The following is a 22,438-nucleotide window of genomic DNA, read 5'->3' as shown; positions in this document are numbered from 1 at the left end:
GGTTGATTTCCTACAGATAACTCTAGATTCATTTGTAAAACCTTTCTCATCATCCTAACTTGGCCCAGAATATCATCTTATGAACACAAATAATTGTCCCCACCAATTGAATATTTTCATAGAGGGAAAAGAAAACAAGACAACAATGAAAACAAAATGAATCAATAACAAAAAAGCCTAAAAAGAAAATGTTGACACAAATGAAATTAAAGACCATATTTACTATTTGTGTTTTCTGTTTTTCATCTTATACATAAGATTACTTTACAGTGTTAAAATCTGCTTCGTGATTGAAAAGGAAATAGAAATGTTTACACAGTACCCAAACTAAATATTACCAGAACATATTATAAATAAATACGATTTGGATGTCAAAATTCATGTTTCAGGCTGTGAGGTCCTGGAAATATTCCAACTCGAAGTACAATGCATCTACCACTGGATTCCAATAGAGAATTGATCAGTCTGGTACATCTCAAATTAATTTCTACTGAAGTACTCTTATGTTCATTTCCTTTTGTCATCTGCCAGTTACATGGTGTATATTAGATGTGTTGCTTTGGTGTTTTAAATGTATGTGTTTAACTGTGAAAAATCGAAAGTCATGCATCTTGGTATTGAAAGAATCATTCTAATAAAGTACATGCATTAAACAAAACTAAATAAATAGATACTAATTTGGATACTAGATTCTTGTGTTTCATTTTATCACATTTTAAAATATATGCCTCATTTATTATACTGATGTGGAATTACTAGCATACATTCTTTCCTCATATAAAAATTCAAAAATCATTTTTACACATTAAAAGAGTGTGTTTATTACATGTATTTTGTTTCTAAAATAAATTGTATTCTTATTTTCTATCAAGGAAAATTATAAAAGATATTAAAAACTGGGTAAGAATTTGATTAGGAAACACTTCTGATGATTGTCTGATTAAACTATCATATTTACATACATAGCTGTGGAGAAATATTATGTATTTATATCCTATGAAGAAAATGAAAATCTATGAAAAGAGCTATACAAAAAGCTATACAAAACACTTTATTACTATTGAGTTGTTTTCATATTTATAGGAATAGATACTCCTTCTTATATGGCCATAAATTCCTACAATTTTTTTTAAATTTATATATATTTTAAAATACATTTTAAGTTACTACAATTATGATATAGTTACTAAGAACTAAATAGTTTTATAAATACTAGATATATAACCAAATACACTTAAATATTCCTAAATGTACTTAGTTTATCTAAAATATTTAATCATTTATTTTCATTTATAATTTTTTCTTATGATTCTAGGTCAAACTTAAATACCTATTTACAATTATTTTCTCTGAGGTTAGGTCATTAGAAAAAGCATAAACACAAGTCATCTCTAAGATTTAAATAGTATGATGCCTCATTCTTCTGAGTAATAGTCAAAAAGGTTTTCAGCATTTTAAATGTTCATTTCTAAACATCCATGTAAGTCTTCTCTTGAGAAATATCTGTAGAAGATATTTGTCCATTTTTTTTTTCAGTTGGGTTATTTGTTGGTTGTTTGTTTTGTTGTAGCAGGAGATCACCCTGTACTGGGATAGGCCTTGAGCTTAAATATGTAGGGACTAAAGGGACTAGTTCCAGACTTTGCAATATATAGGCCTGAAGCCTTCCATGGAGAATGCTATGAAAATACTCTGTAGTTGTGATGGAACCCAAAATGGAGGGGTTTGCCTAGCATCAGGGTTTATTAGGCTTGGACCTTAGGTCTTCTGGAACCTGGGTCCATGGTTAATAGTCTGGAGTCTAGGGATAGCTTTGGTGCTGGGTTTCTGATGGAGCCTTGGACCATAGTGTCTAATCTAGAGCCTAAGGTGGCAGGTGCTAGTCTAGTCCATGGTTATGTGGATGAGAACGTGGGGTCATTTCAAAATCTGGGCCATGAGCACTACTTTGGAGACTTGGTCCAGTCAACTGGAGACAGACTGCAGAATGAGTGTAGGCTGTTGGCCTAGGAACTAGATGTTCATGAGAGCTAGTCTTAGTTCAAGAACAACAGGTATAGTCTGGACTCTGGTTCTACAGAGGTGATCCCACAGCCTTGCTCTGTGGGAGCTAGTCCAAGACTAGGTTCACTAAGTACAGGTCTGAACTTTAAATCTCTTTGAGTAGACCTCCACACGTTAGCTGTGTTTAAGAACACACCAGAAGCCTAAAAATTGTTTAAGAAGACTTGTTTGTCGCTGGGCAGACCTGGATCATGTGTTTATGGATGAAGACACACTTACAGCTGTAGAGATGGAGCAGGTTTGTGAACTGAAGTTTACAGGAACCTACCTGGCTCTGGCCTGGTCTGTAATCTTAAGAAAGCTCTGGAGGAAGGTGCTGGAGTGAACTTCAACTCAAGGGCCTTGGTAGCCAATCAATGCTTTGGTCCATAGTGTGGAGCCACTGATGCTGGCTTGTTCTCTAGAACAGGTCTGGGATCTATTTGTGGGAGATAATTTGACTCCAGGAAAGCTCCTAAGCCTAAGACTGCTGGAGTCAATCTGGCACTGGAGCCATCTGGTATATCTCAGGGTATTGGTATGGGTTTGGTACTGGATCATCCCGTAGACCAAGCCTGCTAGGCAGGCTGGAATCCTGGGGCTGTGAGGAAAAGCCTAGCATGTGAAAAATCTAGCAGCTTCTTGCATAAATATCAGCTCTGAATCAGGGCTGTGGGAGCTTGCTTAACTTCAGTTTTCATGAGATATCCATGGCACAGTCTGAGGCTCCCTTTCCTCTCTTTCCAATGCCTGTGTGTGTGCTGTGCTGCCTGTGGTTGGGGAGAGGGTGATGTGAGTAAGAAGAATTCTCTCTACTCCTTACAGAATATGAAGAAAACACATAAGAGTGGGCTGTGGGTGATATATCTGTCATTCCTGATTTTTTTCAGCACTTCTTTTGTTACAGTCATGCATCACTTAACAATGAAATCATCTAACACTTGTTAGGTGATTCCATTACTGTGGTGACATTATGGTGTATGCATAACTCAAATCTAGATAGTGAAGGTCAGTTACACCATGTGGCCTCTTTGTGCTCTGCACATGAGATGTATGAAGCTGTTGTGGGCATCACAGTATATTACTTTGCTCTAAATTGTTCTGTAAGTAGGTATATATTTGAGATACTAATAAAAGTATATAAGCAAATATGTATACTATTCATGGAGTTGTTTGTTATAGTTTGAAGATTTGCATGTGCTCTGCTTTTAAAGATTTCATATTAATATCACCATAGACAGACCAATAATGCATAATGCATCCCATGCTGATTTTAAAGGCTGTGACACCTTTACACTATAAGAGTTGTTTAGTCCATTTAATCCTGGGGGTTCCAAGGTCTGGTAAGAGGCTTGCCACTGGCCAAAACATTGTCCTTAGATAGCACAAGATAACACTTCTGTGCTATCCCCAGGTAGTAAAATCTGTTAGCTCGTTTCCATAGCTTTTGTGAAGATATTTTTCCATAGGGAGCATTGTTCTAGTTGAAGTTTCTGTTCAGCATAAGTGCTGGAAAATTCCATTCCACTGTCTTGCTAAATTCTGAGGAGAATGGAAAATGGGTAAAATATGTGTCATTTTATGTCTTTCCATGTTTATAGATGAGGATCCTGAAAGTCAAGGAAGGTTGAGTGATTTGTGCAAAATCATAGATATTGGCCTTTGAAACAATGAAAGTCCTCAAATCAATTCTTCCTTTATTTTACATTTGAAATGCATCAAAATGAAACCAAGTTAAAATATAGAGTATACAGAGTATAAATTATAGTCTCTATTTAAAATAAGAAAACCTAGAATACACGAGTATAGAGCACAGATTGAGAGTTATAAAGCTGGAAGCAACTCTAGCTGGCTCTAAGATAGAGGTGCTAAAGAGGAATTGCTGTGTCTTAATGCATCCTGTTGACTATTTGCATAGTATTTAAATATGCATTATGACTCTTCAGGGCATTACTGATATAGCTGACATTGTTCTATGAATAATTTAGTTCAGAGAGTTGACAGGGGTGTCTTCTTGTACAGATCCCTTAAAGTCAAATGGTAGAATAGCCTCACTAGCTGCAGACCTTGACTGTTTTTCAGTTGCTACCACACAGGTTGATTGTGAGAACATGTAAAGTTTTCCACTGAGAAGAGCAAATAAGTGCTTAATAAATGTTAGCCATGGTTGACGATATGGATTTTGTATCCCAGGATCTTAGCTTGATTCAAAATAAACAGTTCTAAGGGGATTAGGCTCACTTTCCACAGTCTTTACTCCCTGAAGAGAAACAGACAACAATAATCCAACAACAACTAAAAAATGATGCCTTGTATGTAGTAGTAAACTTTTCCATATTGGGCAATAATACTGTTTTACACATGAAAAACCTCATTCACTAGGAATTAGAGTCATACTATCATCTAGAATACAGTTACTTCAATACAAATTGGTTTTAGTAAAATGTTAGCTATTAGTGTATATTAAATGAGATGATTCACACAGAGAAAAGGCTAAAACATGACTCATAGCTTTGTGCTTGCTCAGCAAGAACACTATACACTTGAACTATATCCATCACAAATACAGTTTTGAAGTGTCAATTATTACTATTGTAACTAGGATTTCATTCGAAAAGCTGATATGTATCAACTGCATCAAACTTCCTTTTATAGATCTCCATCTTGTGGACTCACAATTATATGATATTATAATAGCAGTCTCAGAGAAAACTACAGAGTTAGTTTTTGTAGGACAACAGAGTTAGTCAGGTAACAAATTTGCCAAACTTGCATGTGGACATAAATGTGGCACCTCCCATTGACATTTGAATACTATTGTCATGGTTTGAACAATATAGTGGCTCCATGTTAGATGGAAATTAACCTCTGGTGTTTTCTTTTTAATTTAATTTTATTGTCAAGGTCATGTACAGAGAGTTTACAGTTACATACATAAGGTAGTGAGCATATATATATATATATATATATATATATATATATATATAATTTTTTTGTTGGTCGTGGGGCTTGAACTCTGTGCTTGGCGCTGTCCCTGCGCTCTTCAGCTCAAGGCGAGCACTCTACCGTTTGAGCCACAGCACCACTTCTGGTTTTCTAGTGGTTTATTGGAAATAAGAATCCCACGGACTTTCTAGCTCGGGCTGGCTTTGAACTGTGATCCTCAGATTTCAGCTTCTTGATTAGCTAGGATTATAGGCATGAGTCACAGGCACCTGGCAGTAGTGAGTATATTTTTGTCTGCTTTTAAAAAAAATTTAGACTGGACTTAGCTTTATTGAATCTGAATCTCTAGGTGGTACTCAGATATATGTATTTTTTAACAATATTACAATGATTTTGGTGATGGCTTGGATTATCATACCAAGAATAACAATAAATATTAATGTTTATCAAGTAAAAAAAATAGATGATTCCCAGGAAATATGTCTCCATATGTGATATCCTCCAAAACTGGTATTTATCCAGTTTCCTGTATTCTGGCATTAATAAAGACCGTCTCCTTAAACTGCTTTTACCAGACTCTTTCTAGTGGTTAACATTCTCTTTCACCTTTCCTCAAACGGCCCTTCCTTTGTGAAGATTCACGTGGTCTTCGTTTCCTGGATGATGTCTGGCCATCTGATTTTTGTGGTTCACATTTGTCTTAGTCCTTAACTACATAATCAGGAGCCAACCACGAACACTTTCACATGAAAGAAAATGTTTTTATCTCTATTTTGTTAGGATCTGGAGTGATGACTTGCAATTTACATAGTGCTATAACTACTGAAGTCCTGGTGACTTAATCTAAGTCTGATGATAAAAATCATAAATCATTTTTATCATTTTCACACATTTTGCTCTGACTTCACATTTATTATTTGTTTATTTTATCTATTACTCATGTATTTCACATTTTACATTCAACAGCTAAACTTTGCATATCTTTTCTCCCCCTAAACTCTGATTAAAACACAGATTTATCATTAAAACTTTGTCAACAATTACTATGAGAATATGAAATCAGCCAGGCACTGGTGGGTTATGCCTGGAATCCTAGCTACTCATGTAGTTGAAATCTGAGGATTGTGGTTTGAAGCTAGACCAGACAGAAAGTCCCTATGAGATTCTTATCTCCAGTTAAAGCCAGAAGTGGTACTGTAGCTCAAAGTGGTACAGTGCTAGCCTGGAGCGAAAAGATCTCAGGGACAGTAATCAGGCCCTGAGTTCAAGCCTCACAACTCTCAATAAATAAGTAAATAAGAAATCATTGCCACAAAGTTGGTTGCCAAAATCATTTTTTGAAATCATTAGTATTGTAGATATATGATAAGTTTTAAACTTTCTTAATGTTCTAATACTGGAATAGAAACATACTTAATCTAGTGTTGTCTATAAGTCATCGTTACAAGAAAAGTAAAATCTTTAGTATTGGGAAATGCTTATTCATCCTTCACAACCAAATTATTATTTTATTATATTTATCATTGTCATCAATAATTTCTTTCCTTTTTGCTCCACGAGGTGTTTTCCAAGTTCTACGCTCTGTCTAGATTAGACATTGTCCTCGTTTCTGCATATGCCATCTTGTACTATAATACATTTTTATATTCCACAAGGTAGGTAGTTGGGGAACTTTTGTTAGATTCAAAGTGTGGGGCACAGGGAATGGAACAAAGAGGCATGCATTCCATTTCAGATCACTTGCTGGCTTTGAAAGCAACTACATAAAGGGTTTCTAATTCAGGATGATCTATTATAACCATCTCATGGAAGCCATTATTTTCAGAAAGCATGATGATAGCTTTGCCATGTTGAAATAGATTATAAAGGCTTTGGCTTGAAACTCTGTGGCTCAAAACAGTGAAAGCATCATCAAAAATTGATAAACTTGTACAGAAACAAAAAATGGGATTCAGTTTTTTTTTTTTTTGTATTCTACAATGGACAAGGGATTTCCGGACCGGTTTCTAAATCTTCAAATAGCATTTTCCTCTCCTAAGTAAAATAATAAAAGAAAAAAAAAGAAAAGAAAAACAAAACAAAACAAAAAAACAACCCCAAAAGAAACATTCTTTTTAACCATGAACTGGGGCATTGTTTCAGAATTTCAGTTACCATATTAAAGTTTATCCATCTGATTTTAAATGCCTAAGTTAATTTATCTTTAAAAAATTTTAAACATATTCATGCACACATACACATAGACACACAGACATAGACATAGACACACAGACACACACACACACACAGACACACAGACACACACACACACACACACACACACACACACACACACACACACACATACTGGCATGCAAGCTCCACAGGAAAAAATAAAGCATTAAACATACTTGCAGCATTCATAGATATAATTACACATATTTTTCTATACAGTTTTGATCAAATGCAATTTCTGGGATACGTGGACTTCAGTTGCTAAAAATAATGTTTGCATTGTCCAGAATCATTAAAATAATGTACTAAAGCATATTTCTGTCCAGGTTTTGTTTGCATATACTTTATCTACAGATTGTCTACAAATCAAGGCCTGTCTGCTTCACAGACAGGCCCACCTTGGTATGCTAATCACTGTAACTGTGAGGCATGTGTGCTGTAGGAGGCTGACTTTGAGTTCATCAGCAGTCAGGAGAATGTTTTTATATGGTTGCATATTTATACTTATTCAGAAAACTTGCATTATGAAAATGTTTGCAGTCTGGTTTTTGAGATTTTCCTGAATATATTCTAAATCCTGAACAGATTTGCAGGATTTATCAACCTTTAAGCGCCATGAAAGTACATGAGTGTACTTTAGTAATGTATACAGGAGACTTTGGGTTAGATGCACAGACCCTAATCTCATAAAAAAAAAAGTCTCTGGCCTTATCTTCTGAAAAAAAAAGACTGCAACTAGTTGTAAAATAATCTCCAGTGAGATGGGTGGATGCAGCATTAGCACCTACATCTCCACTCTTTAAATCTTACTCACTAGAATTCATATGGCTAACCAAAAAATGAAGCCACTGTGTTTGGATAATAGCAAGTGTATTTGGATAATATGATTTTATGAACCTAATTTCCACTTACAAAAAGTAAAGTCTTTTAGCCTTGATATAATCTAAAAGACAAAAGCAAATATTTTCATTTAGGGAAACCACATTGGAAATTCTGGTAAACTAAGATTTTTCTTAAAAGTCTAATTCTTATTATTTAAAAAAAAAGTAAAATCACAGTAATGACTTTCGGACTTTCTATGTAGAAAAAAGCTGTTACTCTGTATCAAATACTAATTGGAGCATGAATGCTGAAGCCAATGGGACCTGAGTTCAAATCCTGCCTTTATCCTTTACTTATTAGCTATAAGACTTGCATAAAATACTTAACCTCTTAGTGCTGCTTTAGAATTTTGCTTTATCTTAGTGGTGATATGAATTTTTACCTCATATGATTTTTGTGAGAGTACTTTTAACTGAAGTTATGTTCTAAAATCAATGTCAATAAAAAACCCAAACAAGTATATACAATTTTTTAATAATCTCACATTTTAAAGGAAAAATTCAGTAATAGAATATTGCTCCTCTCACTTCTTTATTTTAAGAATGATACTAAAATACTGAAACTAGTTTTTTAGAATGAAGGCTGCTGTTTTGATAAGAACAAGAGACTATATTTTTGAACTTCGAAGGTATCATCTGCTATAACATGTGTTATATGAAGCAAGAGCTTTGTATTTTATACTTCCTTCCAATTTGGTCATAGAATGACTTTTCCTATTACAAAGCTTTTATCTTTAGATATAATATTTTATACAAAATTATGGGAAAAGTAACAGTAACTATGAAGACAGACTTTCACTCAGAATTTGTTACACTCAATAATACTCTTGTAGCATAGTGTCATGTGTATGATTGTTTCACAAAAATATTCCATTTCCGTTTGACCCAAGGCAAATTCGGAGCACAGCCATAGATGGTTTTAAATGAACAAACTTTCCAATACTTTTCCCATTTGTGCTAAGTGAAGCAGTGTGCTGCTGTTTAATTAATAAAATTATGGGGAAGAGGTTTATAGAGAGCAATATTGCATAATATCCTTTTTTCAAGGACATTCTGGATTTAAAATACTGGTTCATGTCGTGACTACTTTAAAGCCAAGTCAAAAACATGTTGGACCAACAATGATTGGTAAATGGGAAGATGGTCTACCAGATATTTTCAGAATATTGCCGTTTTTAACATGAGGGAAATGAACTATTCATTTTAGGTTAAAAAAATAGAATGACTCTCATTTGTAATTTAGTCTTGTGGTACCCATGCCTCTTGAAATTGCTGTTCTTTGAAAGTGAAAATGGCTAAAAGGATATTAAACATCAATAAAATTGTGGATTATGCAGAATCATACTCAACATGTGACTTACGACTCTCCATTGTTCTATACCATGTACTACTCAGAGAATTACAAAAAATAAGAGAAATCTTCTGTTGAACTTTATTTATAAGCTAGAAAGCCTTTTAAAAAATGGTATCTGGCTAAATCTCTTAGGGCCATCCTGTAACATATTTTGTTGTACAATACAAGGTTGTACATGGAGACATAGCTGAAGCAAATACAGAGTTCCAGAAGCTTTATTAGAAAGTAGTTTGAACAATGAATTTCTCCAGCCAAACCCTGATTGGCAATCGAGTCCCATTTACAATGTCACAGCTGTGCACCGAGCTCTAGTTGTATCTAGGCACAGCTGGGATTGTGGTAAGGACAATATGTATAAATGGGAACCACTGTACTTTTGTTGAACTAGTTTAGGCCTTACATTTATGAACAATGGCAAACTTTCTGTCTGTAATTGTTTTAATCTCAATCCATGATTTATGGTCTCTTTATTTCTCTGGAAAATAACTACTGTGCATTTATGACGAGATCTACTGGTGATTAAAAAATTAAACATCTCCCTCTTACAGAAAATGTCAAAAGACAAGTACAAAATGGTAGAATAATCAGAAATTATGTTTTCCTATCATTGAGAGTATTTTTTTCTGGCACTAGATTGGACACATTTTTGAAATGTTGAAGGAAAGACAAGGTACTTTGAGAATGTCACACAACTTTGGAAAACCTAAAGTAAAGCATTGCTCATTCCAAGCTGATATGGTATGAATATTAAACTTTCCAATTATGCATACAAAACCTTTTGGAATATTAAAAAAAAGCCACACAAAAGGAAATTTTTCTTTTAAAAAGTAAATAATCTCCAAAGGAAGTATAGAGATTGCATTTGTTAATTTTACATGTTCTAACTTTTAGACTTGCTTCTAAAGAGACAAGATTTGAAACCAGATGTACTAGGGTTAATAATGTGTAATCATTTTTCTCATGATCCAAAGAATGAAGTAGTGTTAATATACCAAAGAAAAATAACCCTGGTATATGAAGCATATCTTAAATAATTGTAAGTATTACCATACTTATATAAAAATTACAATATAGAATTAGTTTCCATTCAAGAAGATACATATGGAGTAAAATTTAAAGAACAAATGCTTATTTCAAACCTGTACTTACCTCACTAATTTACAAGCTCATATACTAGAAATTGTTCCAACTCTAATTTTCACTCCATATCAAATGAGAACATGTTTTGTTAATAGTGAAACTTAAATGCACATTTGGACCTAAGGTCCTACACTCCCTGTACAGTGCCTTGGGATGATGTGACTTGGTTTGGTGTAAAATCTCTGGAGACTTCTCAGAAGACTGGAATTTCTAGCTAAGGAACTTTTAACTGTTATATAATTTCTTTCTCCAACTGTGGTTTCTTAGAAAAATCTTTTATCAGTTTTTCAACCTTGCTGTCTCTCAACTAACACAAGAAAAAGATCTGCCTGAGGGATGCAGGTTTTATTTTCCAGTTTTCCTAGCCTATAAGACTGTAAAAAAAAATAGATGGAAAGATCCAACTAAGTGTCCTTGAGGTGCTAGTGGGAAACTTAGTCTCCCATATCTCAATGGAGGAAATAAAATAGTGGGGTCTCTACTAAAAGATGGGGAGAAATTCGTAGCTCTTAAGACATTTTTTTCAGCTGCTTAATGTCTTCTTGTTTTTTTAAGTTGAAGGTTCACAGCACATACTGTGAATTTCACCTCAGTATAATAGATTTAGTCCTTAAGTATTTGGCAAAATTATAGCAATTACGATATGAAACACTCATAGGTATTCAATGAAGTCTAAATAGTATTATTGTTAGTTAATGACTAGTTCAAACTTTTTGTTTAAATCTTGCTAGAGACTCTGCCTGAAAAATCATGCTTCGAAAACCTTCCTCAACTACACTATTATTATTGCTTCTGTTAATTCTATGGTATCCTGTGCCTAATTACCATATTCTTCTTTTATCTGGAGCACTTATTTTTACTGCCATTCCATGTGAAGCACTTATTTAATATGCTTCTTGTTTATTTTTGCCTTCTCTTCCATTGCTACAGTGTAAAGTCTAAAGTGCTACAAAGATTTGCAGGATTCATTTGGTTTATTCTCTGATTCATCCAAAAGATCTAAAAAGAATATCATATGTACTGCTTAAATTTATGTTTTCTAAACAAATTGTGGTGGCCTTTCTTTTCATATCTAAATCAGCGAAATTCTTGGTTTTACTTAAATTTGTTAACATGTTATTATCATATTTAGCATAAGCTGAACTTAGGCTTGTTTTTTCTTTCTTTTTGTTTTTTGTTTTTGTTTTTTATGGTCATGGGGCTTAAACTCTGGGCCTGGGCGCTGTCCCTGAGCTCTTCAGCTCAAGGCAAGTGCTTTACTACTTGAGCCATAGCTCTACTTACGATTTTCAGGTGGTTAATTGGAGATGAGTCTCAAGGACTTTCTTGCCTGTACTGGCTTTGAACCGTGATCCTCAGATCTCAGCCTCCTGAGTAGCTGGGATTGCAGGCGTGAGCCTTCGGTGCCTGGCTCTCTGCTTGTTTTTAATACCTGAATATCTACAAGATCCATACATCAAGTAATTGTCATATGAATTCAAGATATAGTGAAACTGCAAATAACCCAAAGCTTGGCTGAGATATTTAAGCTATTTTCTCTCTTTCAAATATTTATTTACTTTATGGCTTACCTATGCTATATCCTGTTCTTGTATTCTAGACTGTATAAGTCTCTATCATACTTGGAGGTGAATGACTTCATCATAGTAGATTGAGAGATTTTTCCTAAAGCCCAGAACTAAACAAAATGAGTAGTCGAGGTAAGTCATGCCAGTATTAAAAAAAGGCATGGACAGATTATTGCTTGCTTCCTTGAAATGGATTTTTCCATCTAACATTTTAATTGTTTTCTATTTGTATTTTACTTGTGTAGAAAATTATATTTCTAAAAAACTCACAAGAACAGGGGCCATTTCTAATTTATTCCATCACATATTATAGCAACATTTTTTGAAAACATAAAGCTGTGTGCTAGTGTCAAATTGCTATAAATGTTCCTACATTTAGTTCTACATTTCTGAACTTGTTTTGTTTCTTGATAACAGTTCAGATGCTGGCATTGGAATGATACTCATCCTCTGGGTAGGATGGCAACTATACACGGAATAAGCCATCGATGTGGCCATTAGTGGTCTACCTTTAATTAGTGTAGAGTAGAAAGGTCTACATGTAGAAGAGCTTTAAGGGGGAGGGTGTACCTCTCTGCATGTTACCCCCATGTGAGGAAAGCATGTAAATATGCTTATCTATGACTTACCCAGGGACCAACTCTGACAACAGATCTAGTCACAGGTCAGGACGCTGCTTTGAAAAGACACAATCTATCTTGCTATCCTGTCTTTCACTTTTGCCCAAAGACATAAACTTGACTGATTCTATATAAAGCTCTACCTCAGATGCTATTTAATCTGTTCAATGTCTAATTTTCAGCAAGCTTGATTATCTGATTTTCCAGTTCATGGGAGAGAAACAGATGATGATGTCTGGAAGCAGGAAAAAGTAACTGTTACTCTTCTCTGGCAACAAGAAGAGTTGATAACTGAATGCATAATTTGACAAAAAGTGCCCAAAGTAGTTTAGGGCCATCTACTGACAAAATCTATCCTATTGTCCGGTCTATGGATTACAGTAAGGCTCTGTTATATGCTATTTGTGAACAATGAGTTGCTTATATTCTCTAAGCCTCATATTGCTCATCAATGAAGTGTGAAAAATAAAATTATTGCACAAGACTGTATACCATATAACATAGTGTATTTTTAAAACTATAATTGCTAAGAAAATTACATCAATGGCATTTTAATGTTTCTTTCCTTATATTTCAGCTTCATAGAATTATATAATTGGACATATTAATCTGGTGTCATCGAATGATTAAATTCACTTATATGGGAATTCCCTTATATATCATTCCCTGACAGTGGCTCATAGTAGCATTTGGAATTGCCAATTTCATCTTAATTAGGTTACCTTAGCATTTTTGAGCCTATCTCATTATTGATGCAACAAGAGGCACTCAGAACTCTATTGCAAAGAAGTAAAATGGGTAATTTATATGCAAGTCCATGTTTTATAATGCTGCCTTCCTTCTGTAAAATGGGGTTATGATATCTATGGAAAAATTATCATGTGAATTGGATTGGAAAGACAATAATATTGCAATAATTTCAGAGAATTATAAAGGAATGTGTTATGTTCTAGCCCTGTGAAAAAATATCTTAGTTAAGAAAACTTAAGAGAGGAAATATTTGCTTCTGCTCAAAGTTTCAGAAGTTTCTGTCTCTGCTTTTTATGTTCAAGATGAGGCAGAATGTCAAGGTGGATAGGCTATGATGGATAATGCATGCCAGGAAACAATGTCAGATAAGTGTGCAGAGCTAAATTATACCAATTAAAGGCATACTTCCAATAATCTCTTACTCCTTGTAGACAGACGACACTTAATATGACTTTGTCAATGGCTTAGCACATTGAAGTAGTTAGTGTCTTCATGATGTATTCTATAGTAGCATCAGCTGAGGATCAAGCATTTAATAACATAATTTTTTTCAGGGATAACTTTATATTCCAACCAAGTTAAGGGCATTTCAAGTAGGGATCAAGACATGAGTATATCCACTATACCAACTTAGAGACACATTAAAATCTTTACAGCCGGAATAGTGACTCTAGTGAAATAGAAGTAATAAGTAATTTTTAACCTATTCTGTTGGAAACCCATATGCTTATCATTTAATTTTTACTTTCAAGTTCCAGAATAAAAACAACCAATACAGGCCATTTGGCTGAAGAATAAGATTTTAGTAATGAAAGAGGGTCTAGGAGAGAAATAGTAATCAGTAGAAAACAGTAGGCATATGGATTTTTGTGGCACCAACATGGGTTAATAATCTTTTTTTTTTTTTTTTGGGTCCGGTCGTGGGGCCTGAACTCTGGGCCTGGGCACTGTCCCTCAGCTCTTCAGCTCAAGGCTAGCGCTCTACCACTTGAGCCACAGCGCCACTTCCGGCTTTTTTCTTTTTGCTTATGTGGTGCTGAGGAATCGAACCCAGGGCCTCATGCATGCAAGGCAAGCACTCTACCACTGAGCCACCTTCCCAGCCCTGGGTTAATAATCTTACCATGTGTAGAGTGGTAAATGTGCTCATTAATTGCTAGTTTATTTATTTATTTTTATCTTTTAAATACATACAGTTTCCTTTTCAATAGATCAATTGGGATTTCTCAATTCCTAGCCAGTTGCTTTAAAGCAAGTCAGCCTTGTTAATTCATTTTAGCCTTACAAATTGAAAGTCAGAAGGGTGTACAACCTCAGATAAGCTGAGAGATTCTGATCTATGTGAGTGTAATAGTCAAATAGTTTTGGCTCTGGAACACAAGTCTGAACAAGTCTTTCCCCACTTATCTATAAGCTTGTTTAACATCCAGAAGATTCCAAGCAATATTTTATTCAGATGTAGATAATGTCAAGAGGCTTGAATACATCATCTTTAGATATAATCAAATTAATTTGCCGGAAAACATGGATTCTAGTGCCTTTTGCTTTATCCTACAAGTTACAAAGTTGATATAGGCTCTAAGTCTATCAGATTTCCAAGCACTACAGTATATTTACAATGCAAATTTTGACCTAGCTAATTTGAGAAATAAAATGGTCTCTATGTTGTGCAATCTTACTAATTCTACTAAAATTTAAATCCAAAGCATTTTAGCCAGACATACTTTCTGGGTTGAAATGCTAAAAAGGTGTATAAACTTAAAATTTCTTTTTAACTAAATCCAGTTATGTTAATAGGTTTAATTGCAAAACAAATTGTGAAAAGTATAAAGTAATAATACTAAATTTTCTCTAAAATTTGATTTCTAAAGATATTTCCAAAAATATTTTTTCAATGCACTTTCTTTTTAAAAATCCAGTAATAAAATTATCATTGTTAAACAGTTAGTAATCTTACTAAAAATTGATATAAATAATGAAATTCATTCTATATTAGACTGGCTGAATAAAAGCCTGTTTATGAGAAAAGGAATGTTATTACATTAAAAAAAATCATTGTTGTGCTAACTTCATACACTTTATATTGTCATGTTAACTAAGAAACTGACAGTAGAATACTGTATATAATGAAAAAGAAGCACCTTGTAATTAAGACAAATTGTAACTAATTCTTTTGGAAACTGTATGCCAATCATCTTATTTAACATTACCCATTTATGCACAATAGTAGAATTTAGGTGCAGTGACTTCAGAAATAAGAGTTATTGTTTTCTGATGATGAAGAGACAGCACATATATTTTAATAAAAATAAAATGACAGGAGGAGACATTAAAGCATGCATGGAAAGACTTTTCATATAGATATGACTGTCTGAACATCAGGTCTGTGAGAGAAAAGAATATAGTAAATGTGGAGACTGTACTTTTACAGATTGTTCTTGCCTGCTCAGTAGGATATATGTCATCAATTAATATGGCCATGTGCTCTTTAGAGGAGTCAGAGGTGAAGTGTGGGGGATTAAAATTAAATTTTATAAACGTTGAATAGTTTGCACTGAGAGACAGAGTGGATTGCTTGGTGCTGGATTTAGAAGAAATGTCTCTGGAAAGTCGACTGGGGTTCATAATTTAGGAGAGGTCTTCCTAGTCATGTGGGCTGGCGAGAAATAGTCTTGCTTGGAGTGTCTGATCTCCCATATGTAAAAAGTAGTGTTATTATTAGCTGCTAATTTAATACCTTGTGTCTGATGGTCTTTTCTAGGTAAAAAGTTACAAGGTTATTACCTGCTAGTGATATAATCTATTTTTGTTATAAAAGTCAAGTGACATGTCTACTTATATAACAATTTATTGCCAAGAGCATCATATTTGCATTTTAATATAGATAAGCCTATTGATCTATGTGTATATGATTATAAAGTTTTTTATCTCCACTTCTGACCTAGCTCATAATATGAGTTTATCTGGAATATCTAGCTGTCTTTCAACTTAATATGACTAGGACCCTTGCTTACTGATTCTACCAAATATGCTACATTGGTAAGTGGGGTTTTTTTTGTTGGTTTGTTTTTGATTCCACTTCTACAACCTCCCCCTGCCCCTGCCACCTTCAAAATACTATTAGGATAGGGGGCCTCTGATTAGCATATACATCTCTGCCTAAATATCACCAATTCAGCCAGACATTTTCTGATCATCATCCTGCCCTGCCTGGGGTTATGGGGTTTGCATTCAAGGCCTAGGCACTGTCCCTGACCTTCTTTTACTCAAGGCTGGTACTCTACCACTTGAGCCACAGCACTGCTTCCATCTTTTATTTTTAGTAGTTTATTGGAGATAAGAGTCTCATGGACTTTCCTGCCCTTGCTGGTTTCAAACTGGGACCCTCAGAAATACTGGAGCCAAAAAAATTGAACCAGCAAATGTCAGTTCTAGTTAACACCATAGTGTTTAATATATAATCCATTTTATAATATTTCCATAAGATAGGCTTTTCTTTGTATAAACTTAGGGTGATGGGTGGGAAGGGCTTAGTTATACCATCACAATAAGAATCTTGTAACCACACCTATTCCTAGAAGGAACTGAATCTACCTTTGCACAGTCTACTTACTTCCCTAAAGCTCACTGCCCTGAACTGAATGAGTGAATACTGCTTCTCATGCCTGAAGCCAAGTAAGGGTGGGGCTTGTTGTATCCTTACATTTGGTACCTTCTTCTAAATTACCCATCAGGTGAGCCAAACTTCTATAGTTGGGATATGGGGCTCAAAGTGGGAAATAAGTGGGTCCTCAGTTTGAAAACATGATTTTATGAGAAAGAAGGCCCTTATCCCACACCAGCCCATATTCTATCTCAGTTAATAACTAAGACTTCCATTATATATAGTCTATTGCATATTATATATGTGTATATATATGCGTATATATGTATATTAACTCTCCAATTATTGTGCAATGGAAAACTCCGAGGTTTTGTACTAAATGTCTCCAACTTCCTCTCCTTTACTCTTGTAATCTGTTTTCAACGTAGGCTATCTGACATAGTATATCCCTTTAAAAAGCAAAAAAAAAAAAAAAAAAAGAGAAAATCTTCTAGTGGCTTTCAAACATATAAAGGCTGATTCAATTACTTCCATAAATCCTTATGCTTGCTTTCTATTTCCCCATCCCTGCATTCAGGTCCCCTGGTTGATTTTTTTTTTTTTATTGTGAAAATACTGTACAGAGGGGGTACAATTACATGGGCAAGATAATGAGTACATTTCTTATCAAGCATTGTAGCCTCCTCCTTTGTTTCCCCTTCCCATACCATCCTCCCCCCACCCACCCCATCCAACCCTCCTCCCCCTCCCCAAAGTTGTAAAGTTCGTTTTCGACATAACAACTTGTACTTCTCATTGTTGCAATGGGTCCACCTGTATCCCTATTTAAACGCTTTGTTTTTTCCCTTCCCCTCCACAAATTATACCGACATCAAGTACAGTGAAAGCAGGGGTTATACCGTGGGGGAGAGACATACAAAGCAACAAAGAAATCATCTTATAAATGTGTTAGAAACAATCACATGAAAGAAAAAAAAAAACATTTGAATGCATATCTTAGGGTTCATTTCCCTAACATCAACTTAACTGACCTTTTCTGCTTGACTCAGACATATACTAGTTATTGCAAATAAGGGAAACCATGGGACCTATGTTTCTTTGGGCCTGGCTTACTTCACTTACGACTATGTTTATTGCAGCCTTATTTACCATGGCTAAGATATGGAACCAACCCAGCTGCCCCTCAGTGGATGAATGGATCAAGAAAATGTGGTATATATACACAATGGAATTCTATGCCTCCATCAGAAAGAATGACATTGTACCATTTGTTAGGAAATGGAAAGACCTGGTTGATTTTTTTTAATGCCTTGAGGACTTCAAAATACTATTAGGGTAGGGGACCTCTGATTAGCATATACATCTCTGCCTAAATATCACAAATTCAGCCAGACATTTTCTGGTCATCCAACTTGAAGTACCAGTTTGAACTTTTTCCCATAAGGACAATGTTCACTTTAATACTTATCTCTTATTGGTATCTTTCCAGTTAATTTGTTCACTCATTTATTCGGGTATTATTTTCTCCTATTTGGTTGAAGATTATCTACCTGGCTTATTTATGCCCTGGAAGACACCTTTGAGTTCAGAACCATACTATATTATAATTAAAGTTTAGCAAAAGGGGCCAAATGAATGAATTCATACTAGAAAGATATGCTCAATCAATGGTTACATTTGTACAAATAGAAACATAATTACTTCAAAAAGTGTAAGCCATGTGTCTGACACAATAATTGAGAAAGCACAAACTCTTTTCTTGTGTAACGCTGCACTTGCCCCAAAAGAATCGTGAGACTATTCCAATACTTGTACCTACCATGAAGGAATCAGTCCATTTTAAAGGCAATATAGACTATGATGCAAAGAATTATCTCTAATGTCGGTGTACATGTCTTATTGTGTACGGAGGGGATAACATAGTGAACTCATATATGATGAAGTATCACAGAGGGAGGGTCTTCAATGAGGGACTGAATGCCATGGGCACCTGACCATCTGTTCAGCCAGTTGGTGACCAGAACCTCTTGTACCTTGAGGAGAAGCTTGCTGGGGTTAATACCAATCAGAACAGAGACTTTGTCTGCAATAAGCACTAGTATAAATTAGCGATTCCTTAAGTTCTTAGTGAAGAGATGAGTAATAATCCCTCATATAAAAATAAATGTGTAAAGCAAAGTTGCCTTTTCTGAATAATGGGTTAACACCTTGTGTAACTCCATCTGTAGCCACACAACACCAGTAGGAAGATCCCTCAGTGTCATTGTCCTGGGGGCCTGACTCCATGAGATCACATCCTTACATCTTCTGGAATTGGTTAGTTTACAGAATGAAGGAGACATTTCTTTTATGTTACCTTCTTTATTGACCAGCAGATCCTGTCCAGTGTAGGACATTCTCAGCTGTTCCTAAAAATGCATCCTTGAAGAGTTTCATGAGACCACTCATCTTTGATCAAATTATCCTGTGTCATTTCAGAAGAAAGTTGTTTGAGCAAACCAATAGTGTTTATTATGTGCATTAGCCTTAAGAAATTGCAGTTTTATCTTGGCTTTGTGGCCAAGATGTGGCTAGCTTTTCCATTTGCTCCCCATCATTCCATCTCAAACATGGATTAAAAAAAAGATTAGGTGCACAAATAGTATTTAACTGGGAAAATGGATGTTGAAGCTGTCTAAGCAAACTGCCTCTCTATGGATCCGACCAGTATGCTTCATTTGGTGGTCCCTTTGTTTTGTCAGTATAACCTTAAAATGTGAATCTCTGTCTCCTTAATCATAGTATTTGTTGAGTCTAAAACACATGACAAGATTTTCTTTTTTCTGCATACTACTTCTTATCCTTAAAACTACCTGTAAAGAATTGAATGAGGTATCATTACAGTTAGAATTAGCCAAAATGTGAAGAGTAGGTAAGTGTAAGAGAGAAAGTATGAGACCAAGGCTGTTCTGATCTTTCATTATTTCCACAACATGGTGAAGCCATTCTTAGTTAGCTTTCATCTTCCTCACAGCACTTATTAGCTCAAAAGATGCACATAGGAAATCACTGGATCTGGAAGAAATACTAAGAAAAAAGGGAGTGGGACCCACAAACACAGAGAGAAGGGGGAATGAGAGGGAAGTTGAGAAGGAATGCATTAAGAAAAGGAAATTGCTTTTACTTAAGTAATTTCAAGAGCCTTTAAGGAACTATTTGAAGCTGTATATTTCTTTGTATTATAGATGGTAAGGGGAAGATTAAATGCACCCACTTCAATCCATAGGAATAAAATACATCCTCAAAGAACCCTTTTCATCCATAACCTTTTTATGATTCTATTATTCCGATCACTTTATTTTCAATCTGCTTGGTTGTGCATAAGGAGGCATAACTAAGGATTTTATTTCAGTCAAAGAGAAATCCACTGAGGAAATCCAATCCATGTAGACTTTCATTTCCATAAAGGAATATGTGTCTGCATATTAAATAATTAAATAAGATAAGGCTATGAAATGCTCATTGAATGAGCTACCATGTGCTGTGTACACCTTTCTCTAATTTACGGAGCTTTCATTTGAAACATGTTACCTGAATTATATTACTAAAGTAAAGAACCTATTTGTCATGAAGAAAATGGCAACTGACCATTTCTTGAGAATTATTTTTCAGCATGTAAATGTAGTAAGAAGATGGTTTTAGACATTGTGAATGAAGCTTGGTGATTTACATAGTAAATTTAAAAAATCTATTTAACCATCTTCTATCTTTACAAATGAATATATAACATCACTTAAAATGAAATAAGCAGTGATAAAATAATTTAATAGGATACAATAAATTTTTAGGTTACAATTTATCATGTATGGTTCAATTAATGCATTGTTTAAAAATGGACTTTTAAACATTTTAATAATGAAATAGTATAGACAGATTTTTAACTAATGACATAATATACAGAGATTTAAAAAAATGAAATAGCATACATGTAAAATTCTATAGGGAGATTCAGAATCAGATACCAACATGGTTTTTCTTCAAATAAATATAACACAGTTTTGATAAAACTGTTGAGTTAATTGCAAAATTAAACAATATGTTTTATTGATAATCATCAGAGTTAAATGAGAAAAGAATGAACTTAAACAATATATGCATATATACTCATTTCCTCCTCCTTAGTATAAATACAATTAACATCACATTTCATGTGCAATGAATGTTCCAGACAATATTTTAATATAAGAAATATTTTGGAAAATTATATTAAATGGTATTTCAAATTGTGATGTCATTTTAATAGACTGGAGAAGATAGACTTTAGCAATTATACAATTTTCTCTGGAAAATGTTATTATTTAGAAGGTTGTAATATATGACAATAGCATTTATTCATAATTGAGTTTGGGAGTTAGTGTTAAAATCTAGCATAGAATGTCACCTATAAAATTAAAAAACTTTGCCCATGTAATTGTAACCTATCTGTATGGTATTTTCACATAAAAAAATTTAAAAAGTTATCTTGCAATTACTATTCCTTATTGAATAAGGATTGCAAATGAATAATCTTAAATATTTAAGTGAAAAATCTTAGATTTTTAATGTTTTATTAGCATATCTGTAGAATTTGGAAAAAGCTAAACTTTACTATGTTGGTTACAATTTGTTTTAGAATATTTCATATTATGCTCAGGGCTCAGCATTTGCTTATTCCAATCCAAAAATTATATAAGCATTTGCTTATTCCAGTCTGCTATTGGTCTAACAAATGTACAAACAAATCCATGAGAATACTTTCCATGGAACTCTGAAATTCCCTTGCTTTTTCTTTCAAATATTCAAAGACAAAGAATTTGGTTAAGAGCTTTATCACTAGAAGGAAAAAAGTAAAGAATTCATCATGGTGGCTGTGGTACTGGTTTGGCAGCTATGGTGACAGTATGACTCTTTTGGTAGGTAGAATTTGGGGACCCTGGGATCTCAACAAGCGACCAATTTTGAAGGCTAGCAGATGTCAGCACCTTTAAACTTTTAGGAAAGCAGTGATTTTCTTTCCCATTGGACTGTCAGAAAGAATAATTGAGTCTTTCTAGGCCAAACCCAACATGGCTATCAACAGGAAATAAAGGGAGGCCAAGTTCGTGTTGGTTTTCAGCTGGATGTTTCCTCCTCTCCTCACAAAAGTAGATAGAGCAAATGCTCTCCCAAATTGGATGCAAGTAAAAGGTTCATCCAGGGTTGTCTCCCCCTCCTCCCATTTAACAGTGTCTTACAGCTGCACTGATTCTGCAATGTCTCTGAAGGGTAAAGAAGGAAATTTTCCCCAAGGGGCACTGTCT

At 34.5% G+C, this 22,438-nt stretch overlaps 1 long non-coding RNA gene across 1 annotated transcript; it reads left to right on the top strand.

The window, feature by feature from the left end:
- The first annotated feature begins 378 nt into the window (after window positions 1-378).
- Window positions 379-19,639, top strand: LOC122127731. The gene is made up of 3 exons (XR_006151269.1): window positions 379-505; window positions 4,140-4,146; window positions 19,626-19,639. It is a non-coding gene; the product is annotated as an uncharacterized LOC122127731 (long non-coding RNA).
- The last annotated feature ends 2,799 nt before the right edge of the window (window positions 19,640-22,438 follow it).

This window comes from Dipodomys spectabilis, unplaced genomic scaffold (assembly GCF_019054845.1).
Source record: "Dipodomys spectabilis isolate Male_0828 unplaced genomic scaffold, ASM1905484v1 ptg000009l, whole genome shotgun sequence".
NCBI classification, from domain to species: domain Eukaryota; kingdom Metazoa; phylum Chordata; class Mammalia; order Rodentia; family Heteromyidae; genus Dipodomys; species Dipodomys spectabilis.
This window is presented reverse-complemented; position numbering and strand designations above follow the sequence as displayed.